This window comes from Meriones unguiculatus, chromosome 6, assembly GCF_030254825.1.
Source record: "Meriones unguiculatus strain TT.TT164.6M chromosome 6, Bangor_MerUng_6.1, whole genome shotgun sequence".
Classification (NCBI taxonomy): domain Eukaryota; kingdom Metazoa; phylum Chordata; class Mammalia; order Rodentia; family Muridae; genus Meriones; species Meriones unguiculatus.
This window is the reverse complement of record NC_083354.1, coordinates 79,784,187-79,808,882: the sequence shown is the minus strand read 5'-3', so window position 1 is coordinate 79,808,882 and position 24,696 is coordinate 79,784,187. Positions and strand designations below refer to the sequence as shown.

The following is a 24,696-nucleotide window of genomic DNA, read 5'->3' as shown; positions in this document are numbered from 1 at the left end:
ACCTCAGAGCAAACTCCCTGATCCTCTGACACTTAGAATCTTTCCATGTCTTCTCCCACAGTGATCCCAGAGCCTTAGGTGGAGGAATTTTATTGTGTCTGTTGGGACTTGGCTCCATAACCCTGCATTTTGGTTGGTTGCAGTTTTCTGTAATAGCCTCTGTTACACAGAGAAGAAAAAACAAAAGAAAAAGAAGAAGAAAGGAAAAAAAAGAAAAAAGTAGTTGGGGCAAAAATCTTCAACAAGTCAGGCATAAACTTTAAATAATTCTCCTCACTGAGTGACTGAGGATGTGCTTAATTTCTTCAGGCTGAGCTGTGACAAGTATGCAGTGCACCTACGGTTTTCATGAGAGAAGACGTGTAAGACACCTGCTTAGCACATGCCAACGTTTCAGACATCCAAAGGGCAGCAGGTGCTTGGCATAAATCACAGTTAAAGAATATCAATACTACTCTTTTCAACCAGCGTGGTGGGAGCCTCCCAAAATTGAAAGTTCAAGCTTTTGCAAACCAAAAAAGGCTAACCTTATAAGTGCATATAGGTGTGCTATGTTAATTGTTACTTGTTTCTCTAGTTTTGGGATGAAGCTAACAGATATGAAATGTGTTTCCCATTCATTACACAAATCTGTACTATTGCAATCCATCCATCTTGGTGTTGAACCACTAGTGCTTTGCTACAGGAGAGAGAAAATGCCAACTGGCACATCCTTCGATCAGTTTCCACATGCTGCTTGCAGAACCCCCCACAACCACAGCAGCGTACGACAATGTGGTTTTATCATCGGATGGTGGTAGAGGCTGAATTCTGAAAAATGAGCCTTCTATTGGTAAAGTCAGTGTGCTGGTGGGGTTCTGAGGCAGAACTTTTTCCTTGCTTGTTAAAGCATATGCATGTTTTCATTAATTGGCTTATGCTTCATCCGGCAACGACAGTACTACAATCTTTAGTTTTTTATTTTCATCTTCCTGCAGGTATTTTTAAAAAATTAAAAATGCTGTCTGTCTGCCACGTGCATGCATGCATGCATGCGTGCGTGCGTGTGTGCGTGTGTGTACTCACAGAGGCCAGAAGAGGGTGTTGTACCCGTTGGAGCTAGTTATATGCTGATGTGAGCTGGCTAATCTGAGTGCTGGGAACTGTACTTGGGACTGGAAGAGTAGCGGCACTCTTAATTGCTGGGCCATCTGCCCAGCCCCCTCTCTGACACTTTCATAGCCGTGACTTTACATTAGGAGCATTCAGATCATCCACAGTAACCCTCTCCCATTTCAAGGTCCTTAACCCACTGCATATTGTGAAAAAAAAAAAAATCACAATTTCCAGGAATTGGGAACTGAACATCTCCACAATGATAGCGAGTCAGTATTTCGCCTCCTTCACCTTCCTGTGGGACAGATGCTTTCCTGAGTTCTTTCATTTAATCCTGCCCCCCATGTTTTTATTTTCCATCATCAACTTTTATTTGTACAATGGCTGTTATATTCCGTTTACACAATAGGGTGGAGGGGAGTAGGATGGCCAATAAATAATAGTGAATCAGTGCAAAGCCTACTAAATCCTCTACATTCTTACAGCTTCCTAATCTATAGCATGTTTTGTTGTTCCTTGTCCATTTTAACTCTTCCCAGACCTGAAATTTTTTTTTGAATTTTATTTTTTTCTTATCAGTTACATTTTATTAACTCTGTATCCCAGCCGTGTCCCGATCCCTCATTCCCTCCCAGTCCCTCCCTCCCTCATCTCCACCGTGCCCCTTTCCAAGTCCACTGATGGGGGGGGACCTCCTCCTCATTCATCTGATCCTGTTTTATCAGGTATCTTCAGGACTGGCTGCAAAGCCCTCCTCTGTGGCCTAACAGGACTGCTCCTCCCGTAGGGGGTGGGGAGGCCAAAGAGCCAGTCATTGAGTTCCTGTTAGAAATAGTCCTTATTCCCCTCACTTTGGGAAACCAATTGGTTACTGAGCTACCACAGGCTACATCTGAGCGGAGGTTCTAGCAGACCTGAAATTTTATTGAAACTAGCAACCTGATATAGGTGAGATTTTCATTTTAAAACTCATTATGTGTAGGTCACAGGAAATCTGCCTGAGAACAAAAAGTAAAGTTTCTTATGGCTGCAAAAGAGGACAACATCAACTCTACTCACAAGAAGAGGAGGATTATGAAAGATGATTCATAAGTGTAAGTAACACTGAAAATAGTTTGGAAGGTACACCAATCCAGAAGTAGTAGAATGAGAGGTTAGAAATCACAAGTGCATCAAAAGAACAGCAATGCTTTTCACAAATCAGGGTTTCTGGAACTCAGGTACCAAAAGGTATCTGAAAGTCAGTCCATCCAAAATTGATGTGTGAGAAATGGGTGTGGGCAGTTCAAATAACACATATAAATATATAGAAATTAATGTATCCTGGTCCCATTTCATGAAGTAATTTTTATTACCATGTACATTCTTTGGCTGGAGAAACTGAGGCTGAAAGACCTTACCTAAGTTCTACAAGCCCACCCCTAACTAAAAGTTCAGCTGGTGAGCTAACCCAGGGGTGAAGGCACTGACCACTGAACCTGTTGACCTCAGTTCTGTCCTGAGGACACAAGGAGAGAACTAACTCTGGCAAGTTGTCCTCTGATCTCCACACATGTTCAGTGGCATGAACATACACAACTAAATAAATAAAATGTAAGAAAAGATAGATTCCATTTACCAAAATTGAATCAAGATCAAGTAAGTAAATTTAATAGTCCTGTATCTCCTAAGGATCTAGAAGCAGTCATCAAAAGTCTCCCATTAAAAAAAAAAAAACAAAAAACAGGGACAGATGTTTTCAACTTTCTTTTTTAATTAAATTTTTATTTTTTATATTAATTATAGTTTATTCACTTTGTATCCCAGCTGTAGCCCCCTTCCTCATTCCCTCCCAATCTATCCTCCCTCCCTCATCTCCTCCCTGCCCTTTTCTAAGTCCACTGATAGGGGAGGTCCTCCTCCCCTCTGACCCTAGTTTGTCAGGTATCATCAGGACTGGCTGCAGTGTCCTCCTCTGTGGTCTACCTAGGCTACTCCTCTCTCAGGAGAAGGAAGGGGGAGGTCAAAGAGCCAGCCACTGAGTTTATGTCAGAGACAGTACCTGTTCCCCTTACTAGGGTACCGATTTGGATACTGAGCTGCCATCGGCTACTTGGAGAGGACAGGAGCTCCACAAGGACCAAATGTATCTGGGCACAGGGGTCTTTTCTGAGACTGATTCCCCAACCAATATATACTGATATATATATGAGTATAACCTAAAACCCCTGCTCAGACGTAGCCCATGGTTTAAAATTTCAAAGAAGAGCTAATTCCAATACTCTTCAAACTATTTCACAAAATAGAAAAAGAAGAAACATTACCAAACTCATTCTATGAGACCACATCACCTTGATACCTAACTGCACAAAGATCCAACAAAGACAGAGAACTTCAGACCAATATAGCTTATGAACATTGACACAAAGGAATTCAATAAAGTACTTGCACACCGAATCCAAAAACATATTAAAGATATCATCCACCATGACCAAGGAGGCTTCATCCCAGGCATGCAGTGGTGGTTCAGTATATGGAAATCCATTGATGTAATCCACCATATAAACAAACTGAAAAAAAAAAAAACCACCTGATCATCTCCTTAGATGCTGAAAAAGCATTTGACAAAATCCAACACCCATTCATGTTTAAAGATTTGGAGAGATCAGGGATATAAGGCAGTACATACACATAGTAAAAGCAATATACAGGAAGCCTATAGCCAACATCAAACTAAATGGAAAGAAATATAAGTCAATCCCACTGAAATCAGGGACAAGGCAAGGTTGCCCACTCTCTCCTTATCTGTTCAACTTAGTACATTTGCTCAACTATGTTCATAGCAGTTCTTATTCATTAAAGCCAGAATCTGGAAACAAGTTAGATGTCCCTCAACCAAAGAATAGATACAGAAATTGTGGCTCATTTACACAATGGAATACTACCCAGCAATTAAAAACAAGGAAATCATGAACTTTGCAGGCAAATAAATGGAGCTAGAAAAGATCATCTTGAGTGAGATATCCCAGAAGCAAAAAGACATGCATGATATATACTCACTTATAAGTGGATATTATCCATTTAATATAGGATAAAGATACTAAAATCTACAGACCTAAAGAAGCTAAACAATAAGGAGGATCCTATGGAAGATGCTTAATCCTCATTCAGAAGGGAAAACAGATTAGACACCGGAAGTGGTAGAAGAAAGGGAACAAACCTACCACAGATGTCCTCTAAAAGACTCCAACCAGCAGGGGATCAAAACAGATGCAGACTCACAGCGAAACTTTGGACAGAGCACAGGGCATCTGATGGAAGGAGGGGGATATAAAAGCACCTGGAGGGGACAGGAATCCTACAAGGAGACCAACAAAGCCAAAAACAGCAGGGCCCAGGGGGGACTGCAGAGTCTGATACATCAACCAAAGACCATGTAGAGAGAGAACCTAGACCCCCTGCTCAGATGTAGCACATAGAAAGCTCAGTCTCCATGTAGATTCCCTAGTAAGGGGAGAAGAGACAGTCTCTGACATGTACTTGCTTGCCTGCTCTTTGATCAGTTCTCTCTGGTGGGGCAACCTAGCCAGCCGACAGAGGAAGAGGATCAGGCAGTCCTGATGGGACCTGGTAGGCTAGGGTCAGACAGTAGGGGAGGAGGATTTCCCCTATCAGTGGACTAGGGAGGAGGGAGAAGGATGAAGGGTGGGACCAGGAGGAGATGAGGGAGGGGGCTACAACTGGTTTACAATATGAATAAATTGTACATAATTATAATAAGGAAAAGTGTTTTTTTTTCACCTCCCCCCCCCTTTTTTTGAGACATGGTCTCACTCTGTAGCCCTGGCTGGCCTGGGCTATGTAAACTAGATTATCACCAACACCAAACACATCCGTCTGCTGCTGGCCACCACATCTGGCCTATTTTATCTTTTTTGATGTTTGAGGAAAGCATTTGTATCATTCTTTACCTTTGTTCTTCACTCATCCTTTCCTTCCTTTGAATAATGCTCATTTGCTGGTTTGCTTATTTGCTGTTGGAAACAGCACTCAGTATGGAGGCTGCAGTAATGAATAAAATACCATTCTCCCCGAGGCAGTGAGGAAGATACATAGATGGTTATGGCTGACAGTTTACTTACTATATAGTGTCAGCAAAGACCTTAAAATGTAGCTGAAAATCTAAGAACACACAAGGATGAAATACCAAGGCTGTTTAGGAGAGAGAGGATGGGAAGAAATGTGTTAAAATTACAGAAAAAGGGGGGGGGGTGGTTGGTGGTTGATGGATAATTGTGTTGCAGTTGTGAAAAACATGCTTGGTTCTGTGGGTGCCATGGAGCTTCTGGGCAGTTCTCAGGAGTTCTGGGCCCAGCTTTACAGCTGGAGACTGGCAAATGAATGTCAATGGATGACCTGAGCTAATAAATCACGTATCTCATGCTTCAGGCATGGTGAATGACTTAAGGGAGGAGACTGGTTCTTAGGTTTCAAGTTGAATTCCTATTAGGAGCATTAGAAATTTTCAGTGATTATGATTCAGTTGGCCTAGATTGTGTGTGTTAAAAAGTTGTAGAAATATTTACTTGCAAGTGATGCTTTGCATATTAGGGCTGCTTTCCTCCACTTGACATTGACAGTACAAGCTTTGATTCTGAGCAGAAGGCAATAGGGAAGTGTGGTGAGAGTGATGACATCAGCAGTGAGCACTCACTGAACTTTACTGTAGGGACAGCATGTGCCTACATGTGTGGGCTGACTCAAGTGAACTCTTAGAGCAGCAGAACATAGGGCCACTCCCAGAGTGGCAGGTTTTCTAAGAATTTGTCCTGCTCAGAAGCTACAGTGGGAAACAAGAACCCCAGAGATCTGGTGATTTTCCCTGTTGCTAATGTGTGCAGTGCCCTCTCTAAAATTCAGCTGTGCCAATGGGCAGAGGTCAGCCTTGGGAAGAGGTTAGGCCATGAGAGCATCTTCTCGAGGGTTACAGTCCTCATAAAAGAGGTGTGTGTGTGTGTGTGTGTGTGTGTGTGTGTGTGTGTGTGTGTGCATGTGTGTGTATGCATTTATACACATATAAACATTTTGTTAATTCTTGGATCAATGCAGATAATATGTTTTGATCATATTTACCTCCTCAATTCCTCCAGATCCCCCAGGCTACATTCACTATATAGTGTCAGCAAAGACCTTAAAATGTAGCTGAAAATCTAAGAACACACAAGGATGAAATACCAAGGCTGTTTAGGAGAGAGAGGATGGGAAGAAATGTTACCCACCCAACTCAAAGATTTTTTAAATCTTTTAAAACCCCCTGGAGTCCAGTTTAAGTCACATAACTACTCTTGGGAGTGAGACTTTTGGAGCAGGCCTAGTGGCCTGAGGATTATTGGCAGGAGGACTGTCCATGTTTGAGGCCAGCCTGAGCTACATAGAAAGCACCAGGCTCATCAGGGTACACATAACAGTGGTCTTAAAAGTTGTCTTTCCTGAATATGACCATCCAAATGTGAACTGAACAAATATGACACCAACAGACACTCCAGCTGGAGAAAAGCCCATGAGGCCCCAGCCATACACAGAAAGTACAAGCACCTGAGGAAATCTTGGGAAGAGCACACCAATTTGTTGTCCAGGGCATGGTCAGCTCCAGAACCACAAATATCAGTAATATCATAGGGTTCAGCTGACTATATTAAAGCACATACATGCTTGCAACCACAATTAGTTTAAAAAGGCCCATGAACTTGAGAGAGAGCCAAATAGATGTACAGGAATTTTGGAGAGAGGAAAGGGAAGGGAGAAGCATTGTGATGAAATTATAATATCAAAAATAAACAAAAACTATATAAAATCCAGAAAACAGTAAAAGGAAAACACACACAGTAGTTGATTCTCTCTCCCTCTCCCCCCTCTCTCTCTCTCTCGACATTTGGTTAGCTTGTTTTCTCACCCTCTCACTTTCTGCCAAGCAAGGACGAAGACAGAGGCCCTCAGCAGACCACATGTCAGTGCCTTCACTGGACCTCCTACCTTCTAGACTTGTGAAGAATGACATTTTATTCTTTATAAACCATGCAGCCTCACATATTGTGATAGCCACACAAATAGACTGAGACTCTGGGAATTATCGATGAGGCTAATCGGTGAGCTAGCACCAGAAACTGAAGCCTTGAGCTAGCACCAGAAACTGAAGCCATGAGCAGCACAGACTCAAGGCTTCAGCTCTTTTGACCTTGTATGGCCTTGGAAATGCTGCATTGTGTTTCCATTCTAAATCTTCACATATGGCTTAACTTAACAAACCAGCCAAGGCAAAAATATGCCCCCCTGAGTTTCTCACTCACTGAAACATTTCTCTGCTTATATTCAGGGTGCATTCAGGTGGTATGGCCATAGAACACTTAAACCTTTTAAATCCACAGCTGCTTGCTGATACTGCCACACTTTCTTAATTCAAACCTCCTCAAACAGTGTCTGTGCTGGGATGGAAGTTGTACTCACTCTTCTCACATGTAAAGCCAACACAGTAACAGCTACCATGGACCCTGGCTGTCAACATTCCTGGGAGCATCTCTTTAGCTCAGTGTGATCAAGTGTAATTGGTTTCATCTGAATTTTTTAAAGAAGTAATATATTTAAAGTTAATTATTAATTTTAAAAGGAAGGTAATAAGGTCATACAAACTGCAGAAATAAACCCTACAGAAATAAGTTTAAAACTAAGCCATTTTGATGCCAAATTTCAGAGAGCTGCTGTCTATCCCTAAGAGATAATCTGCGTTGCTATGCAGAAGGCTGAAACTCTTAATTATATTTTATTTCTTCCACTGTGCAGTATTATCACAGACATCATCTTTCTATTCCATCTTGTATGTCTACTATTTTATAACACATTAATAAATTATACTGCTCTAATAACATCATGCTCTATTTAGTAATTACTTTGCTGCAAAATGTTAGATCAGTTGCCTTTGTTCTCCTTGTAAAGCTGAAGGGGAAATGTAGATCAGACAAGGAGTCTTTTATGTAAGGGCTCAACTTTTTAAAAGTGATTTTGCTTTATTCCTTGACAGTTTCATATAATGTATAATGTACTTAGATCATATTTTCACCTCATCCCCCCCTTTCTATGACACTCTCGCTCCCTCATAGCTCCACCCTCTAATAATGCTATTCTAACATGGTATCAGAATAAAAGTGGAATATTTAATAATCCATGATGAAAATTTTCCACCAGAATAATTATGAATCTGTCCTATATTATTAGCTGCCATTGAGCTTTTCAGTTCTGTGTTTGTACGATCATCTGTGAAGTACTGGTTTGTAAAGGTGAAATCAGACACCAGGGGGCACCAAGTCTCCTTTTGGAGGAGAACAGACTGATTTCTTTGCATGAACTGGAGTACACTACAGAATGGTGTGTTCTAGTCACTAGATGATCAAAAACTATGAGACTGCATGGCTTTTGTAAGACAAGGTTTGCAGAATCAGTTTTAAGGCTCCCCTTGTCATCAGGTAAGAGTCTGGCCGTACCTCTGTTCACCAGACCTGCAGGGACACATGTTGTAACAGTATTCGAGGAAGAAGTTTCCTTGGGTTACTGTTTGAGACTCTGCCGCATATTGTCAAATACACGGTTGTGTTTTTAAGTTTGAGGTGTCATTTGCAGTTTCCAGGAAGTAGGCATGCCCCTAAATTCAAAATAAGATCAGTGGCAAGCCCTGTGCTTCACTGCAGAGTAGGGTATGAGAATAAAGTGAAGTGATATGAGACAGGGAGGCTTTCTCAGGAGCCATTCATACCTGATGTTCGTTTTTCATTGTTTTCATCTTCCTTGTTTGATAACCTGATTATTGCTTTGCCCCTTCCAATTAATCTACAGAAATTAAGTAATTAAAGTAATCTGTTTAAGGCAGGGTGATTAGCATTTTTTTTTACCTTTGTTTTCAGACTACATTTTTTAAATTAATTATTTCAATTTACATCTTGGTCATAGGCTCCCCCCTCCTGTCCTCCCAGTCCCATCCTGCCTCCCACATCCACTTTCTCCTATTCTTCAGTTATTCAGAATAGGGGAGACCCCCTAGCCAGACACCCCACCTCATCTATTCATTCACATGAGGATGGAGTTCCTCTTCCTCCCCTGTGGCCTTGTAGGGAAGTCCTTTCAGGGGGAAGTGATCAGAAATCAGGCAACATAGTCTATGTCAGAGATATTCCCCACTCCCTTAACTAGTGGGCTGACATGAAGCCTAAGATGCTCTTCAGACCTATCTTCTTTGGGTCTATGCATTGTAGTGTGTCTATTCTGTACTGTATGACTAAAATCCGCTATATGGGAGAACATACTATGTGTGTCTTTCTAGGTCTAGGTTACCTCATTCGGAGGTTATTTTCTAGTTCTACCCACTTGCCCACAAATTTCATGATGTCCTTGTTTTTAATAGTGGAGTAGTATCCCATTGTGTAAATGAACTACAGATTCTTTATCCATTCTTTGGTTGAGGGACACTAGGTTGTTTCCAGTTTCTGGCTATTATGAATAAAGCTGCTATGAACATGGTTGAACAAATGTCTTTGTTGTATGGTGGAGCATCTTACAGGTGTATGCCCAGGAGTGGTATAGCAGGGTCTTAACTATTCCTAGTTTTCTGAGAAAGCACCAAATTGATTTCCAAAGTGAATGTATAAGTTTGTACGACCACCAGCAATGGAGAAGGGTTTCCCTTTCTCCACATCCTCTCCAGTATGTGTGTCATTTGAGTTTTTGATCTGATGGGTCTAAGATGGAATCTCAGAGTCATTTTGATTTGCATTTCCCTGATGACCAAGGACATTGAGCATTTTATTAAGTACTTATCCACCATTTGAGATTTCCCTGTTGAGAATTCTCTGCTTGGCTCTGTACCCCATTTTTTAATTGCATTATTTGGTTTGTTGGTGTTTAATTTCTTGAGTTCTTTGTCAGATGTAGGAGTGGTAAAGATCTTTTCCACCATGGTAGTGTCATTATAGAAATGGTTGCCTAGAAAGCCATGGAGAGCAAGCCAGTAAACAGCATTCTTCTGTGGTTCTGCTTCAGTTTCTACCCCCATGTCCATGCTTGTACTCCTGCCATGCCTTCCTTTCATGATAGAATGTTAGTTATAAGATGAAATGAACCCTTTCCTCCCTGGATGGCTTTTGGTCATAGTCTTTTATCACAGCAATTACTGGATGTTAAGAAAGAGCTATCTTATTCATTTACTTCATTGGCTATATAGTTTCTATATGAGGGAGATGAAATTCAATGTAGCATGAAATGAATTTCCCTATTTCCAAAAAATGTTGGACATGAAGTATTTATTGGTTATTTGGATCTGAAAACTATTTAGTTCATTAGCCTTTGTTGATTTGATAATTCGGTTTTCAGATGTGTAATTTCTGAAGTTCCTTATATATGCAACATATTAACCCCTTGTCTAGTATGTAATTGGCAAAATTTTTTATTCTGATTATTTTTTTCTTTGCTATGCAGAAGCCTTTCTATTATTTTTAATTACATTTGACAATTTTTTTTTTATCCCATGTGCTATTCAAATCCCTTTCAAAAAATCCTTTCCTCTGAAGTATTTGTCTGTCTTTTCTTCTAGTAGTTTTAAAGCTTCGGGTCTTACCATATTTGAGCCATTTTGAATTTACTTTTTTTTTCAGAGTCAGAGATAGGGATCTAGCTTCATTCCTCTATGTATGGAAATTAGTTTGCCTAGCCCCATTTGTTAGAGAAGCTGTCTCTTCTCCAGTGTATGTACTTCCTTTGTCATTAAGTTTCTGGACCTGTGGTTAATTTCCTGTTGTACTCCATTGGTCTGCATGTCCGCTTTGATGGCCATACCATACTGCTTTTGTTACTATGGTTATGGATAGTAAAATTTGACATCAGGAACTGTGCTGCATCCAACATTACTTTTTCTGTTTAGGATTGCTTTGGCTGTTTGGAGTCTTTTGCGATTGATTCCATACCAATTTTAATCTTACGTTGGTTTCTAGTTCTGTGAAGAATATCATTGTCATTTGATGGGAATCTGTGTTGAGTCTATAAATGGCTTATGATAATTATTTTAACAACATTAATTCTGTCAATCTATGAGCATAGGGGAAGGCATTCTACCTCCTTGCATCCTTTTTACAAATTTTTGAAGGAAATGAAAACTGCTAGTCCAGAGAATTAAAAAGAAGCAAAAAAAAAAAAGAAAGAAAGAAAGAAAAAAGAAAAGTTTTCTCTGATTTGGGCACTATTTGGTGGTCATTATAGAGCAGTAAACCAGCTACTTACTATATTCCTTTTAGCTAAAGCCTAATTCAGAGGAAGGCCCTAGCTCTCCTCTCTCCTGTGAAAGATCTCAGAAGTAAGGAGATGGTTTTACAAAATGTTTGGGATGCATGAGTCTTAAGGAAAAAAAAAAACCTCAAAGCACACCCCTAACATATAAGTAGAAAAGTAGCACTTGCTGATGAGGAAGCTGCTGCAAGTTATCCAGAGTTCCACCAAGAACATGACCGATGGCTTCACTAACCAAGAGATGTTTCCAAGGAAACAGAACAGCCTCGGATTAAAAATTGCCATCTGAGGCTTTCATGGATAGATAGACTTCCACAGCCTACCTTCATGGACAGGCTGATTCCCTTACTAGGGATGATTGCAGCTCATTGACCTTTATGCTAGGGCCCCCAGGAATCAAGCGAGTTTACTCTGCTTGTACTCTGTAAGTGAACAGCTAACTTAGGTGGCAGTACATCTGTTTACATGGCTTATTGAATATTTTATTCCCAATTGTGATTTGGCTCTGGGGAAAAAATACAAAAGGTTCATTATAAGTGTTACTCTGCTGCTCCTTGATAATTGGCTCTGTCACCCAAGTCTTCCACTGGAAGTGTATGGTCAAAGTTGTGCAGTTTTCATTCCTGCCGCCCCATCAAGTATTCTGTAGCTTATGGAAAAAGGAGTAGTTTTGACTTTCAAATGTTATTGAAGAGAAGTATTTATTTTGTGAGGCTGGAGCTGCCCTAGATAGTGATTCCTCAGAGAAATCTCGGCAAAGTAAATTGAAAACCTTCTGGAAATGATTCACCATTCTAGATTCCGTTAAGAACACTGTGTGATTCATGAGAGGAGCTAAAAAATAACAACAGTAACAGGATCTTGGAAGAAGTTGATTCCAACCCTCATAGATTACTTAGAAGGCATCAAGGCCAAAATGGAAGAACCAACCACAGATGTGACAGAGAAACAGCAAGACAACTAGACTTAGGAGTGCAGCCTGTGGGGCTAGGTCCCTGCCAGCTCGGGGTAGAAGTTCAGCTGCTAAAGAGTTGCTTCTTATGGGTGAGCAAAGAAAGTGGGTTTTGTGATGTCTGCTCTTGGTGCCCTGTCCATCCACAGCAAAGGGTTTGGAGTATCACATAAACTTACCTGGTAAAGCACTGACAAGGTTTGAGAAGATTTAAAACCAGACACAGTGTTGTCAATTAATTAGCATTAATTAGCACCTGGTGCAGTGAGGCATCTTGTGAGGGAAAGAATCAGTCACCCTCCCTGGCAGATTTCATCATTCTCTTTTATATCATTGCTTCATTTTTACCAAATTACTATTGCCACCCACATCATCAGTAACTTCCACCCTGTTTAGAAATCACATCTAGACAAGACCCTCTGCCAGCAAAAGGGATTCTGGCTGCTGAAAGCCCACATGATCATTAGCATTAGAAGGAGGGAGGAGGGGAGCCGTAGATGATATATTTCCATCCATGGTTCCTGAGTCACAAGCCCCAGACTCCTTGTTATTTTTTGAAGATTTATTTTTAAATTATGTATATGTGTGTATGTATAGGTTTGGTCACATGTGATTAGAAGTGCCCATGGAGCCCAGGACAGGATGTTAGATCTCCCAGAACGGGATTACAGAAGGTTATGAGCCACTCAGTGTGCAACTCACCCTTGGTTCCTCTGTAAGAGTACTACATGCTCTTAACGTCTGAGCCATCTCGTAAGTCCCAACACTCCTTACTGTTTTTAAAAAGCTAACACAGGGGCCAAGGAGATAGCTCAGTTCTTGAAAGTACTTGCTGCTTTTACAGAGAATCCAAACTTGGTTCAAGCATCCACATGGCGGCTCACAATCACATGTAATTCCATTTCCACGTAGGCAACATAAAATAAAAATAAACCAACTGGAGGAGTCGGGATGGAGGACACCAGAAGAACATGGCGCACTGAGTCAACTCAGAGACTGAAGCAGCAAGAGTGAGGCCTGTAGGGTCTGCACTAGGTCCTCTGTGTATATGTGATGGCTGTTAGCCTGGTGTTTGGGGGGACCCCTATCAGTGAGAGTGTGTGTGTCTCTGACTCTTCTGCCTGCTGTTGGGACTCTTCTTCTCCTATTGAGTTGCCTTGTCCGGCCTCAATATGAGGGCTTTCAGCTTGTCTTACTGTATCTTATTTGAAGCTGTCTTGGAAAGATGATATTTATTAAATATCGGTTGTTCCTAAACAAGGCTTGCATGGCATTAGTAAGGGACCCTTAAATGATTACAAAATTAGAGATAAGAATATTCATGAATTCACTTGTGTTTGTGCACGTCCTTCTTTATGCAACTAATGGAAGAACCATTTTCTACAAGTTCTTTCACATGAGCCCACAGTATCATTAAACCATGTGGTTTTAAAAAGAAAGTCAGGACCATTGAAAAATCTTGAAGTACAGTAAAAGCAAGAGTTGTTTTCAAACATTTGCAGATCTCTCTATTTTTTCTTGGGAGGGGCATGTGTGTACCATCTGTAGAGGTCAGAGGTCAACCTCATATCAGTCCTTGTTTCATTCCTTTATTGAGATGGATCACTTGTTTATTTGCAACTGTGTAGACCAGACTATCTGGTACATTCATTACTGGGGATTCTGCCGACTCTAATCTTGTCAAAGGAGCAACACTACTGTGCTCAGCTTTGTTGGAACTCTGGAGATCTGTACCCAGGTCCTCATGCTTGCACAGTGTGTGCTGTACCCACAGAGCCATCCCAACACCTGCTTGATATATTGTATGGGACCGTCCCTTGATATTTCATATGGGACCAAAATGAATGTTTAATGTTATCTTTAATGCACTAGGGTTGAAGTATACGTGACAGAATAGGTTGTCATACCTGGCAGACATACAACCCACAAGGAGTGGAAGTTGTCTGGACAATCTCTTCAAGATGGAAGTCTCGGAGTAGATGAAGGGAGCATGTACTCTGTGAGAAATAAAAGGCAGAAAATGAGACAGAAGTTTTGTAGAGGGAGCGACTGTTATGGAGAGCCTGGGAACAGAAAAAACTGTTGTCAGGAGGGGGCATGTTGGAGTCAAGAAATAGACGGGAGACCTGGAAGAAGAGGCAGGGTGAAAGCTCTGAGATGCCCTTTTCCAAGAACACTGCTGAAAACAATAGAAGAAGACATCTGATAGGCATGAAGAGCATATTAGGGAGCCTGGCCAAATGGCAGGGAAAGGAACATGGTCCCAGTTAAAGTTGTAATACATAGAAGGGTTGGCCATCCATATGCTTTGTGTCCTATCACATAAGTCCATGTTGCTCTGACCCTAGGGCTTAAAGATGTTCAAATATTCGGTATGTCTAGGACTGGCTAAAAGAAAAGTCTTTCTGGCCTTGTCATTCTCATGATTTTTGTTGTTGTTTGTTTTTCTGACACAGGTTTCATTTAGCTTAGGCTGGCTGCATTTTAGAGTGATTACTATTCTTGGCACATATAGATACTGAGACAGGTTCCTGTGGATTAGAAAATCGGAAAATAGAACACCATAGCAATTTGCTGAGACCTCTAAATAAAAGTATCTGTAGAGAGGAACTTCAGTGGGACCTACCCAGAGTAGTTAGATGAGTGCCTACTAAAGACGTTTGTTTCAAACGCAAATTCCCAAACCCATACTAGCTGAGCTAGACGCTTATGTCTGTGCGGTTCTTGCACACACAAGACTCCCAGGAGAGCTGTCTGGGTCTCAGATTGTTGTAATTCACAAGGAATCTGATATTATTAATTGATAATCTGTTTTGTTCTTAGAAAAACATGCTGGGCATAAATAGAAGTTTCCCCTCACTGTCTTTTCATACATGATCTCACTATTTCCCTTTGGCTGCCGCCCTAGCTTGTAGCCAGATGGGCATAGCCATGGTAAGAGACACTGAAATTTTTTTTTGTTCTTTTTGAGACATCTTTCTTTGACTTTGACACAAGTTTGTTATGCTTATTTTTTAAGAATACAACTCAAAGTCTACTCTCATGACAGATTTTTAAGTCTACAATCATTTTTACTGGGTGGAAGTACAATGTTGGACAGTAAGTACTTCAGCACTGACTCATCATTCTTAATGGAACATAATAGCAATAAAATACATTCGTGATGGGTATTGTCCTCTCCCCCAAGGTGCTGGGAACTCTCACTCCGTGCTTTGATTTGGGGAATCTGCCCGAGTGCAGGTGGGATTTCAGTATTTGTCTCTCCGAGTGGATTATTTCACTTAGTGTAATTTCTTCAAGACTTGTCCACTAGTTCTACATTGATGGAAAAATACTGTTGCCTATGTAATATGGCAAATGTGAGCAGTATTGCAGTGAACTATGAGACGTCCTTCAGACCCCGAGTTCAACTTTTCAAGTATAAATATCCAGAAGTGTGATTGCTAGATCATATGGTAGTTTCATTTTGTAAACCTTTCTGAGGACTTATGGTGTATTTACCATTCTCCCTTTCCCACAGCGGTGTACAAAGATCATTCTTCTCCACCTGCTGACCAGCATTTGCCTTTTTTTCTTTTATATTCACCACCCGACAGGAATGTGTGGCTTTTATTTGAATTTTCTTGATGATTAGTAAGTGGAACTTTCCTCTACGCATTTGTCATTTGTATGTCTATCTTTGTGGAAATATATATTAAGTTTTCTGCTCTTAGTATGATAAAGTTTTTATATCCATAACTACTGAGCTGTAAGAACATCTTCTGTAGTCTGTATGTTAGCCTGTAACCAGATGTGTGGTTTGAAGATATTTTTTCCTATTGTACAGCTTGTCAGCAACTCTGTTGATTGTTTCCTCTGTTGTGCAGAATATTTTCTTTGATTAGTTCCACTTATTTACTTTTGTTAGTGTTGTTGTGTTTATGAGACCATTAGCAAGAAGCCCCCATAATTCTCATTATTCAAATTATTTCTTTGTCTCATTCTTAAAAAGTTGACATTTTAAGCAAGTTTTTTTGTAGGTTAATTTTACAGTGGTGGCTGTTTTATGGATGCTGTGTTGATTTTGCTTTGTGAGATCTTATTATTACTTCTTCTACCAGTTAAACATAATGGAGGGGCCATAGTTTGGGGTCATTTTGACCTGTGTAGCACAGTTGTTCACTGCATGGAGTTGTAGGAATCTCATTACTAGTCTCTGCTATCCAGAGAAGAGTCCATGAATGTAGGAAGCTGACAGTACTTGAGAACTTGCTGGAAATAACCAGTCTTTATCCCAGTCTGCCCATAGGTTGTAGCATGCATGTTAACATGCCCTACAGGTGGTTCATTGGCTACTACAGGTGTGCCACTTTTGGCTGTTCTGTTTCCTGCTGTTCCTGAGCAGTAGACAGCTGACTATATTCTTGGTAGCAAGTGCTATATTTTTTCTCTACCTTTTATTGGAAAATGTGTGTTTCTGTCTGTCTCTGTGTGTGTGTGTGTGTGTGTCTGTCTGTCTGTCTGTCTGTCTGTCTCTGTGTCTGTCACTCTTTCTCTCTTTCTGTGTACATGTGTGTGTATATATGCCAAAACAAGAATGAAGCGGTCTATAAGGCAATTGTCTTTAGCATTATGCTCCAATTGAGTTAAAAGCTGTTTTATTGATTGTGGTATTTTATAGCTACCTGAATTATTAATATGACTTCATTTGGCAGGTGGAAAGTTTTAAAACCATGGATCTTATGACCCACCGTGCTTTTTGGCATAAATATCTTCTTTTTCCTAAAGCTATGCTACTGCTAATGAATGTTTTATAGTTTACCTGCATGGATATAAATACATAACCACTGTCTTTAAAAACATCTTCATTTGAAAATGCTTATTTTGTGCATTCTTTTTCCAAGGAAAACAAATCTCCACTCTAAATGGGGAAGCATAGGAAAAGTGCCGTTTGGATCATGAGTGTTTGCCAACCATAACAAAATGCCTTCTTAGGTATCACTGTCTCAGATCCTGGAGGAAATTGCTTGATAACTGTTCACTCATATCCACGTGTCTACCAGGGCCTAAGCCCAGGAGCCAACTAGATTTGACTGTGTTTCCTCTCTATGTTCTTTCTCTTACTAATATCTCCTCATGCGAGAGACAGACTCAAAAAACAAGGGATATTATATCCCTCCACATTAACCATCGGTACACCAACATGCCAGCAGCATTTCTGACTCTTTTTTTCTACAAAATTGTAACCAATTTTGCCCACTATGATGCATATAGGAATATGGCACAAATTATATCTTGTTTTTAGAGACCCGAAAAATATAACAAAAACAGTTGTGTCAGTTTGGGGGCCTGTTGTCTGCCTGAAGCTAGGGATAGTTATGAATGCCGATCAACACAAAATTGAATATTTACTGTGAACATTTTGACATTGTGTGTCTTTGTGTGTGTGTGTGTGATTTGTTGTTGTTACTCAGTTTTTTTGGTTTTCGGGTGTGAACTTTGTAGATTATGTCAAGTTGCCATGGCAGAGGGTTGGACATATCTGCTGGTGACCTTCAGTAAAATTGGTAAGCTCTGATTTATCCAGCATTTCTAGCACTATTATTTGACAGTCATTGGCGAGTCAAGCATGTGTTGATAAGAACATACGTTGTTTATAATAGCCTAGCATGACTTTGAGGCTCTTTGCTCTTAAATGGAGTTATTGGATATGCCGTCCTGTGTTCATGCACTCAGAAGAGCCCTTGATTTGAACTTTCCAATAGAACTGAGGCAAAGCTACCTCAAACTTAACTTGGAACTTGCTATGTAGAACTTGGTGGATTAGAGGAGTAAGCCACTACAGCATTACTTTACAACTTTTTTATCAGTGAGTACTGCCTAATGCTAGCTTTACTGAAATACATTGCCTTCTGTGGTGCCATCGCTGAACTTCTATCTCCTTATTCTCTATACAGTTCCTACACTGATCTCCTTAAACACAACAAACACTTACTGCGGCTTCTACCTCCCACTTCTGGCCTTTGATGCTCCCACAAATCTTCCATTCATTCACATTTCTGTCCAAATTTCCCTTCCTACCTCATATAAAACAACCCAAACTTCTGAATGAGTGTCATCTTAGTCTTGGTTAGGGGTAAAAAGTGTTGTGTTTTCCTAGAACTGGTTACTACTTACACAGTAGAAGAAGCCAAAACATTTCATTCTCGTGAATGCTCCTCTATATTATTGACAGATATGCCACCTTTGATCCCCCCTTGCCTTTCCTCCACCTTCAGCCACTATAGTCTACACATTGTCAGCTGGTAGCAAACATAGTTCCACAAAAATGAAAGCAGTACAGGAGTGCTTCTGGTTTTTCATTTTCTTGAATAACTTTTAAAATGTGATTGTTTTAACATTCTGTAGAAATGATACTTCTGAAATAAAAGGCTCTTGCACTAAGCTTTTTGACAGAAAATGTTCTGAGGGAGTCCAGTGAAAAAGCTATGACATTAGGCATAAAGCTTATACCATTAAACATCGATTGAAATGGGATGTGTTTGTGTATTCCTTTAATCCCAGCACTCAGGAGGCAGTGGTGGGAGACTATCTGTGATATGAGTTCAAGGCCAGCTTGATCTATATAACAAGTTTCAGGCTAGTTAAAGCTTCATAGTGAGAATCTGTTTCAAAAAAAATATTGAATAGGAAAAGTATTCTGATTGTGTTATAGAAGGTCATTTTTGTTTCACTTAGAGGCTTGTTCTCTGTGCTCCCTTACCCTGGGGTTTGAGGAAAGAAACAAGTGAGCGAGAACATGTGGGAGCCTGCATCTGTGTACTCTGGTCGTCGATATTAAAGTAGCAGGATAATGGTAGAATGACAACTAACATTCTTAGTAGTTAATGTGAGAGGTCACGGGAGGAGTTAGCAAGGATAGGGGGAGGATGTGATGAAAATACATTGTATTCACGCATGAAAGTCTCAAAACTTAAGTTTAATGAGACCCAAAGAAAGCAGAGCTGGGATGCCATTTCCTGCCTTAGACTCAGGCGTGGTGCCTTGCATTAGCAGCCCTCTGGGCCCTCAGGATCGTAGCCTCAGACTGCAATTTGTGTGGGATTTTCTTGGCTCTAAGGCTTATAAGACTTTGAGCTTCCTGATTCTCCAGCAGGCAAACGGCCTACTGTGGGTTTTGAAGCTTACATAATTGATGAGAGACAGGGAGAAAATGCAATTAAACAAGAATCAGCGCGGCTACATATTTTATGAATACCTGAATATCTTCCCAACCTCAGTGAAAGTCACTTTAGGTAGACTGAGAATAGACTCAATATTTAAGCAGAAATTTAGGGATTTATTTACTCCATTTTCAGACAAAGGAAACGAGTATTAGCATCTGTGACATTGCTAAAGAAAAATATGCAGGTAGTAAGCATAGGGATTACAGCTTCATCACAGTCATGTAGTATTGGTTCAGTTTCTCATAAAAGGAAAAAATACAGTTGTATCTTTGATACTCAGGTTTCATCATGTGTAGCTAAAGATCATTTTGAAAAGACTAGAGGAGAGTGAAACAAGATATGTAAGTAGGACTCTTCAGCAATCTTCCTCCCACAGAAACATCGTTCCAGTCTCTCTCCCCTTCCCCAGCCAAGGAAACCATGGATACCTTCACAACCACCAAGGAAACCAAGCGAAAGATTACAGTGCAACCTGACAACAGCACAGCAAACAGAGATTATGCTGAAAATTGTGTATATGGGCCTTTTTTTTTAACAATGCCCATTATATTTTTCACAGATTCCAAATCAAATTTGATTTCCAGCTCATACCTCCATTAGACTAAATCCATTGGTCTTCAGCTCTAGTCAGTGTTCAGCAGCATGAGGCTTCTGACCTCTCCCAGAGGTATACTGGCCACAACTGGCCTGTGCCACTGACCTCTCCTTTCTATGGGACTTTTCCAGAGACGTTTCCTGGTTTGTGAAGACCTCAGGTGAACAGAAATCAATATATAGTACAAGGGGTAAAAGTAATCAGGGAAACTGGGTATCACCAAGATAAAACCTGTCTCAAAGCAGAAGAATGGTCTAAAAAAAACCCAAAAAACAAAAAAAGAACAAATTCTGTACCCCAAGGAAGTAGGTAAACAAGAAACGCTGAGCTCCTTTGGAGTTACACATCAGCTATCCTGCATATCAGATATTTGCATTATAATTCATAACAGTTACAAGTATTTAGTTATGAAGTAACAATAAAATTATTTTATGGTTAGAATCATCAGAACATGAGGAACTGTATTAAAGGGTCACAGTATTAGGAAGGCTGAGAGCCACTGGACTAGAACAGTTACAGAGGACCCAAAAAATGAAGAGGGACTTTTTTTTAAAGCAAATCATTACTACGAGAGGAAAAAAGAACTCAAAATTGAAAATTAAAAAAAGGCACAACAGGTACAGCATAACTTTATAAGAAACTATTACATATTTTATTCTTATTGAAGCTTTTAGTTAACACACAGTAACATCATTTCACCCCTTTCCTTTCCTCCCCCCAACTTCTTCCAGGTCCCACCCTCCTTCTCAAATGAATGGCCTTTGTCTTTGATTATTATCGTTACATATAAACACAAGTGTATAAATATAACTGACAGGGTCCTTTTACAGAGGCTTCTTTGTATCAGATTTCAGAGCTCACCACCATATAAACATTGGAATGCCAACAATTTGGACAGCTTATAAGAACTGTATCTATTCGTTGATGCATATATTCTACCAAGACTGAATCACAAAGAAAGGGAAAATCTGAAGAGACTAATGAGAAAGGAGATCAAATTAGTTACACAACATCTTAGACAAAGACAAGAATTCAACCTGATTGGTCCTACTGCTAAATTATCCCAAAGACTTAAGAAGAACCAAATCGAAAAAAATTAAAAATGTAAGGAATATTACATGTTTACTTTATAAGATTAGGTGATATTAAGATCCGAAAATAATGTACAATTAAGAAAAATGAAGTACAGTGTCTCTCATAGACCCACAGGCAAAATATTCAATAAAGTAATTGCAACCCAAATAAACATTCTGAATATTTTCTTTATGGTCAAGTGGAATTTAACATAGAAATGCACCTGACTCAATAAACTTAGAATTTTAAGTGTAATAAAATAAATGTGGTATACCAAAAGGAAGAACAAGTTTTGCATAAGCATGTCCTTACATACAGAAAACTGACAAAGGAAGCCTTCTACTTGACAGAAATTCTCAAGAAGGTACTTGCAGAGCAGATGAGCCCCAAACTAACAAATGCTCTGTGGCAACCCACAACCAACACTAGATTTTTTGTGGGGTATTGTGGTTTGACCCCAGTGCCACATGAATACTAATGTAGCACTCTGTTCAAAATAGCACTGGATATTTTGCCCCAAACAATGAAAAACACCCAGTTTGTAAAAGAGGAAATTAAATTATTCTATTTGCATACCATGGACCGCTTGATCTTATTGACAGAAAAGCCTCGCATCTTATAATAACAATGGATTTTGTAAAATGTTAGGTTACAAAATGAACATTAAATGGTCAGGCGTGTTTCTGCATACTGATAGCAGATCACCTAAAACCCATCAAGAAAATCCCATCTAATATTGGTACAAACAACACAATGAAATAGTAGGAATAACTTCAGTGAACAGAACCAAGTATTTCTACACCAATGAAAGAACTTGAAGAATCTGCAAAAAAAAAAAAAAAAAAAAGGAAAGATAGCCAGTGTCAGGGACTAGAATCAATATTATTGATATGTCTGTACTAGCCAAATTGTTACAAAGTTTAATAAAACTTTGCAGTGATGGGGTGGAGAGATGGCTCAGTGGGTAAGAACATGGGCTGCTCTTCTAGAGGACCTGGATTCAATTCCCAGCACTCACATGATCGCTCATTGTGTAGGTAGCTCCAGCTCCTAGAGATGCAGTGCCCTTGCACAGACATACACAGGCAAAATGCCAAATGCACATAAAATAAAAATAAATCATTTTTTCTTTTTCATTAATTTATTTTTATTAATTATAATTTATTCAGTTTGTGCCCCAGCTATAGCTCCTTCCCTTATCCCCTCCTAATCCCATCCTTCCTCCCTTTTCTCCTCCCTTTTCTCCTCCCTTGCTCCTCTCCCAGTCCACTGATAGAGGCTGTCCTCCTCCTCTTCCATCTGACCCTAGCCTATCAGGACGCATCAGGACTGGCTGCATTGTCTTCCTCTGTGGCCTGGTAAGGCTGTTCCCCTCAGGGGGAAGGTGAACAAAGAGCCAACCACTGAATTCATGTCAGAGACAATCCCTGTTCCCATTACTTGGGTACCCACTTGGAGACTGAGCTGCCATGGGCTACATCTGTGCAGGGGTTCTGGGTTATAACCACGAATGGTCCTTGGTTGGAGAATCAGTCTCAGAAAAGAACTCAGCCCAGATTTTTTGGTTCTGTTGCTTTTCTTATGGTGCTCTTGTCCCCTCCAAGTCTTTCATCTCCCCCTTCTTTCATAAGATTCCCTGCACTCTGTCCAAAGTTTGGTTATGAGTCTCATCATCTGCTTTGATACCCTGCTGGATAAAGTCTTTCAGAGGCCCTCTGTGGTAGGCTCCTGCCCTGTTCCCTGTTTTCTACCTCTTCTGATGTCCATCCTCTTTGCCTTTCTGAATGAGGATTGATCATCTTACCCAGGGTCTTCTTTCTTTAGCTTCTTTAGGTGTACAGATTTTAGTATGTTTATCCTATATTATATATCTAATAACCACTTATAAGTGAGTATATGCCTAGTGTGTCTTTTTGCTTCTGGGATACCTCACTCAGGATGATCTTTTCTAGATATCACCATTTGCCTGCAATTTTCATGATTTCCTTGTTTTTAACTGCTGAGTAGTATTCCATTGTATACATGTACCACAATTTCTGTATCCATTCTTCTGTTGACGGACATCTGGGTTGTTTTCGTATTCTGGCTATTACAAATAAAGCTGTTATGAACATGGTTGAGCAAATGTCCTTGTTGTATACTTAAGCTTATTTTGGATATATGTCTAGGAGTGGTATAGCTGGAGCTTGAGGCAGCACTATTCCTAATTGTCTGAGAAAGTGCCAGATTGATTTCCAAGGTGGTTGTACAAGTTTACATTCCCACCAGCAGTGGAGAAGGGTTTTTCTTTCTCCACGTCTCTTACTTGCTTGGTTAAAGTCACACCAAGGTACTTTATGTTATTGTTGTCCTAATTTCTTTCTCAGCCTTCTTGTCTTTTGTATACAGGAGGGCTAATGATATTTTTGAGTTGATTTTGTATCCAGCCACTTTGCTGAAGGTGTTTATCAGCTGAAACAGTTCTCTGGTTGTATTTTGGGGGGTCACTCATGTATACTAGCATATCATCTGCAAATACTGATACTTTGACTTCTTCCTTTGCAATTTGTATCCCCTTGATCTCCTTTAGCTATCTTATTGCTTTAGCTATCATTTAAAATATATGTCTAAAAAAATGTTCTAGTGATTCCTCATGAAAGCAGATAAGCCGCGTTAAACTTCCTCTGGGTATGCACTCGAACCTCATGTATACCAGATTGAGGATAAATGATATCAGTGTAGGACTTGCAAGTATAACTTTCAGAAAGAAGAAAAAGAAATTGAGGCATCCTGGCACACCTGCAATTAGGCATTTGGGAAACAGAGGAAACAGAAGGAAGTCAGGCATCCTGTAATCATCCATTTGGGAAACAGAGAGGAAAATTATGAGATTGAGATCATCCTGGGCTGCAGAGAAGACAGAAACATGAGGAAAATCCCCACGGTGTTCTTCAGGTGTAAAGTTCACATAGAATGCCAGAATATGGGCAATGGAAACAAAGACAAATATCACTATCTTATTTTATACCAAACTTGTAAAAAGAAACCATCGGTGCCATATAGGAAAAATGTGTAGACTGAAGACCAACCTTATATTTTATTTTATTTTTTTAGATTTTTTTAATTTTATTTTTTTATTAGTTACATTTTGTTAATTCTGTATCCCAGCTGTATCCCACTCCCTCATTCCCTCCCCAATCCCACCCTCCCTCCCTCATCTCCTCCCTGCCCCTTTCCAAGTCCACTGATAGGGGAGGACCTCCTCCCCTTTCATATGACTCCGTTTTATCAGGTATTTTCAGGACTGGCTGCAAAGTCCTCCTCTGTGACCTAACAGTACTGCTCCTCCCTTGTGGGGTGGGGAGGTCAAAGAGCCAGTCATTGAGTTCCTGTTAGAAATAGTCCTTGTTCCCCTTACTATGGGAAACCAATTGATTACTGAGCTATCACGGGTCACATCCAAGCAGAGGAAGACCAACCTTTTAAATGGGAGA

General features: G+C 40.1%; 1 protein-coding gene across 5 annotated transcripts in view; it reads left to right on the top strand.

Annotated features, from left to right (window-relative positions):
* The window catches only part of Rnf180 (ring finger protein 180), a 153,084-nt gene that overhangs the window by 53,378 nt on the left and 75,010 nt on the right, over positions 1-24,696 (top strand). The window contains exon 6 of one of the 5 annotated variants that reach the window (XR_009592407.1): positions 2,078-2,189. The exons of the other annotated variants lie outside the window; for them this stretch is intronic. The gene's annotated coding sequence lies outside the window, so the exon portion shown is untranslated. The remainder of the gene's footprint in view (positions 1-2,077; positions 2,190-24,696) is intronic. 5 annotated transcript variants of the gene reach the window in all.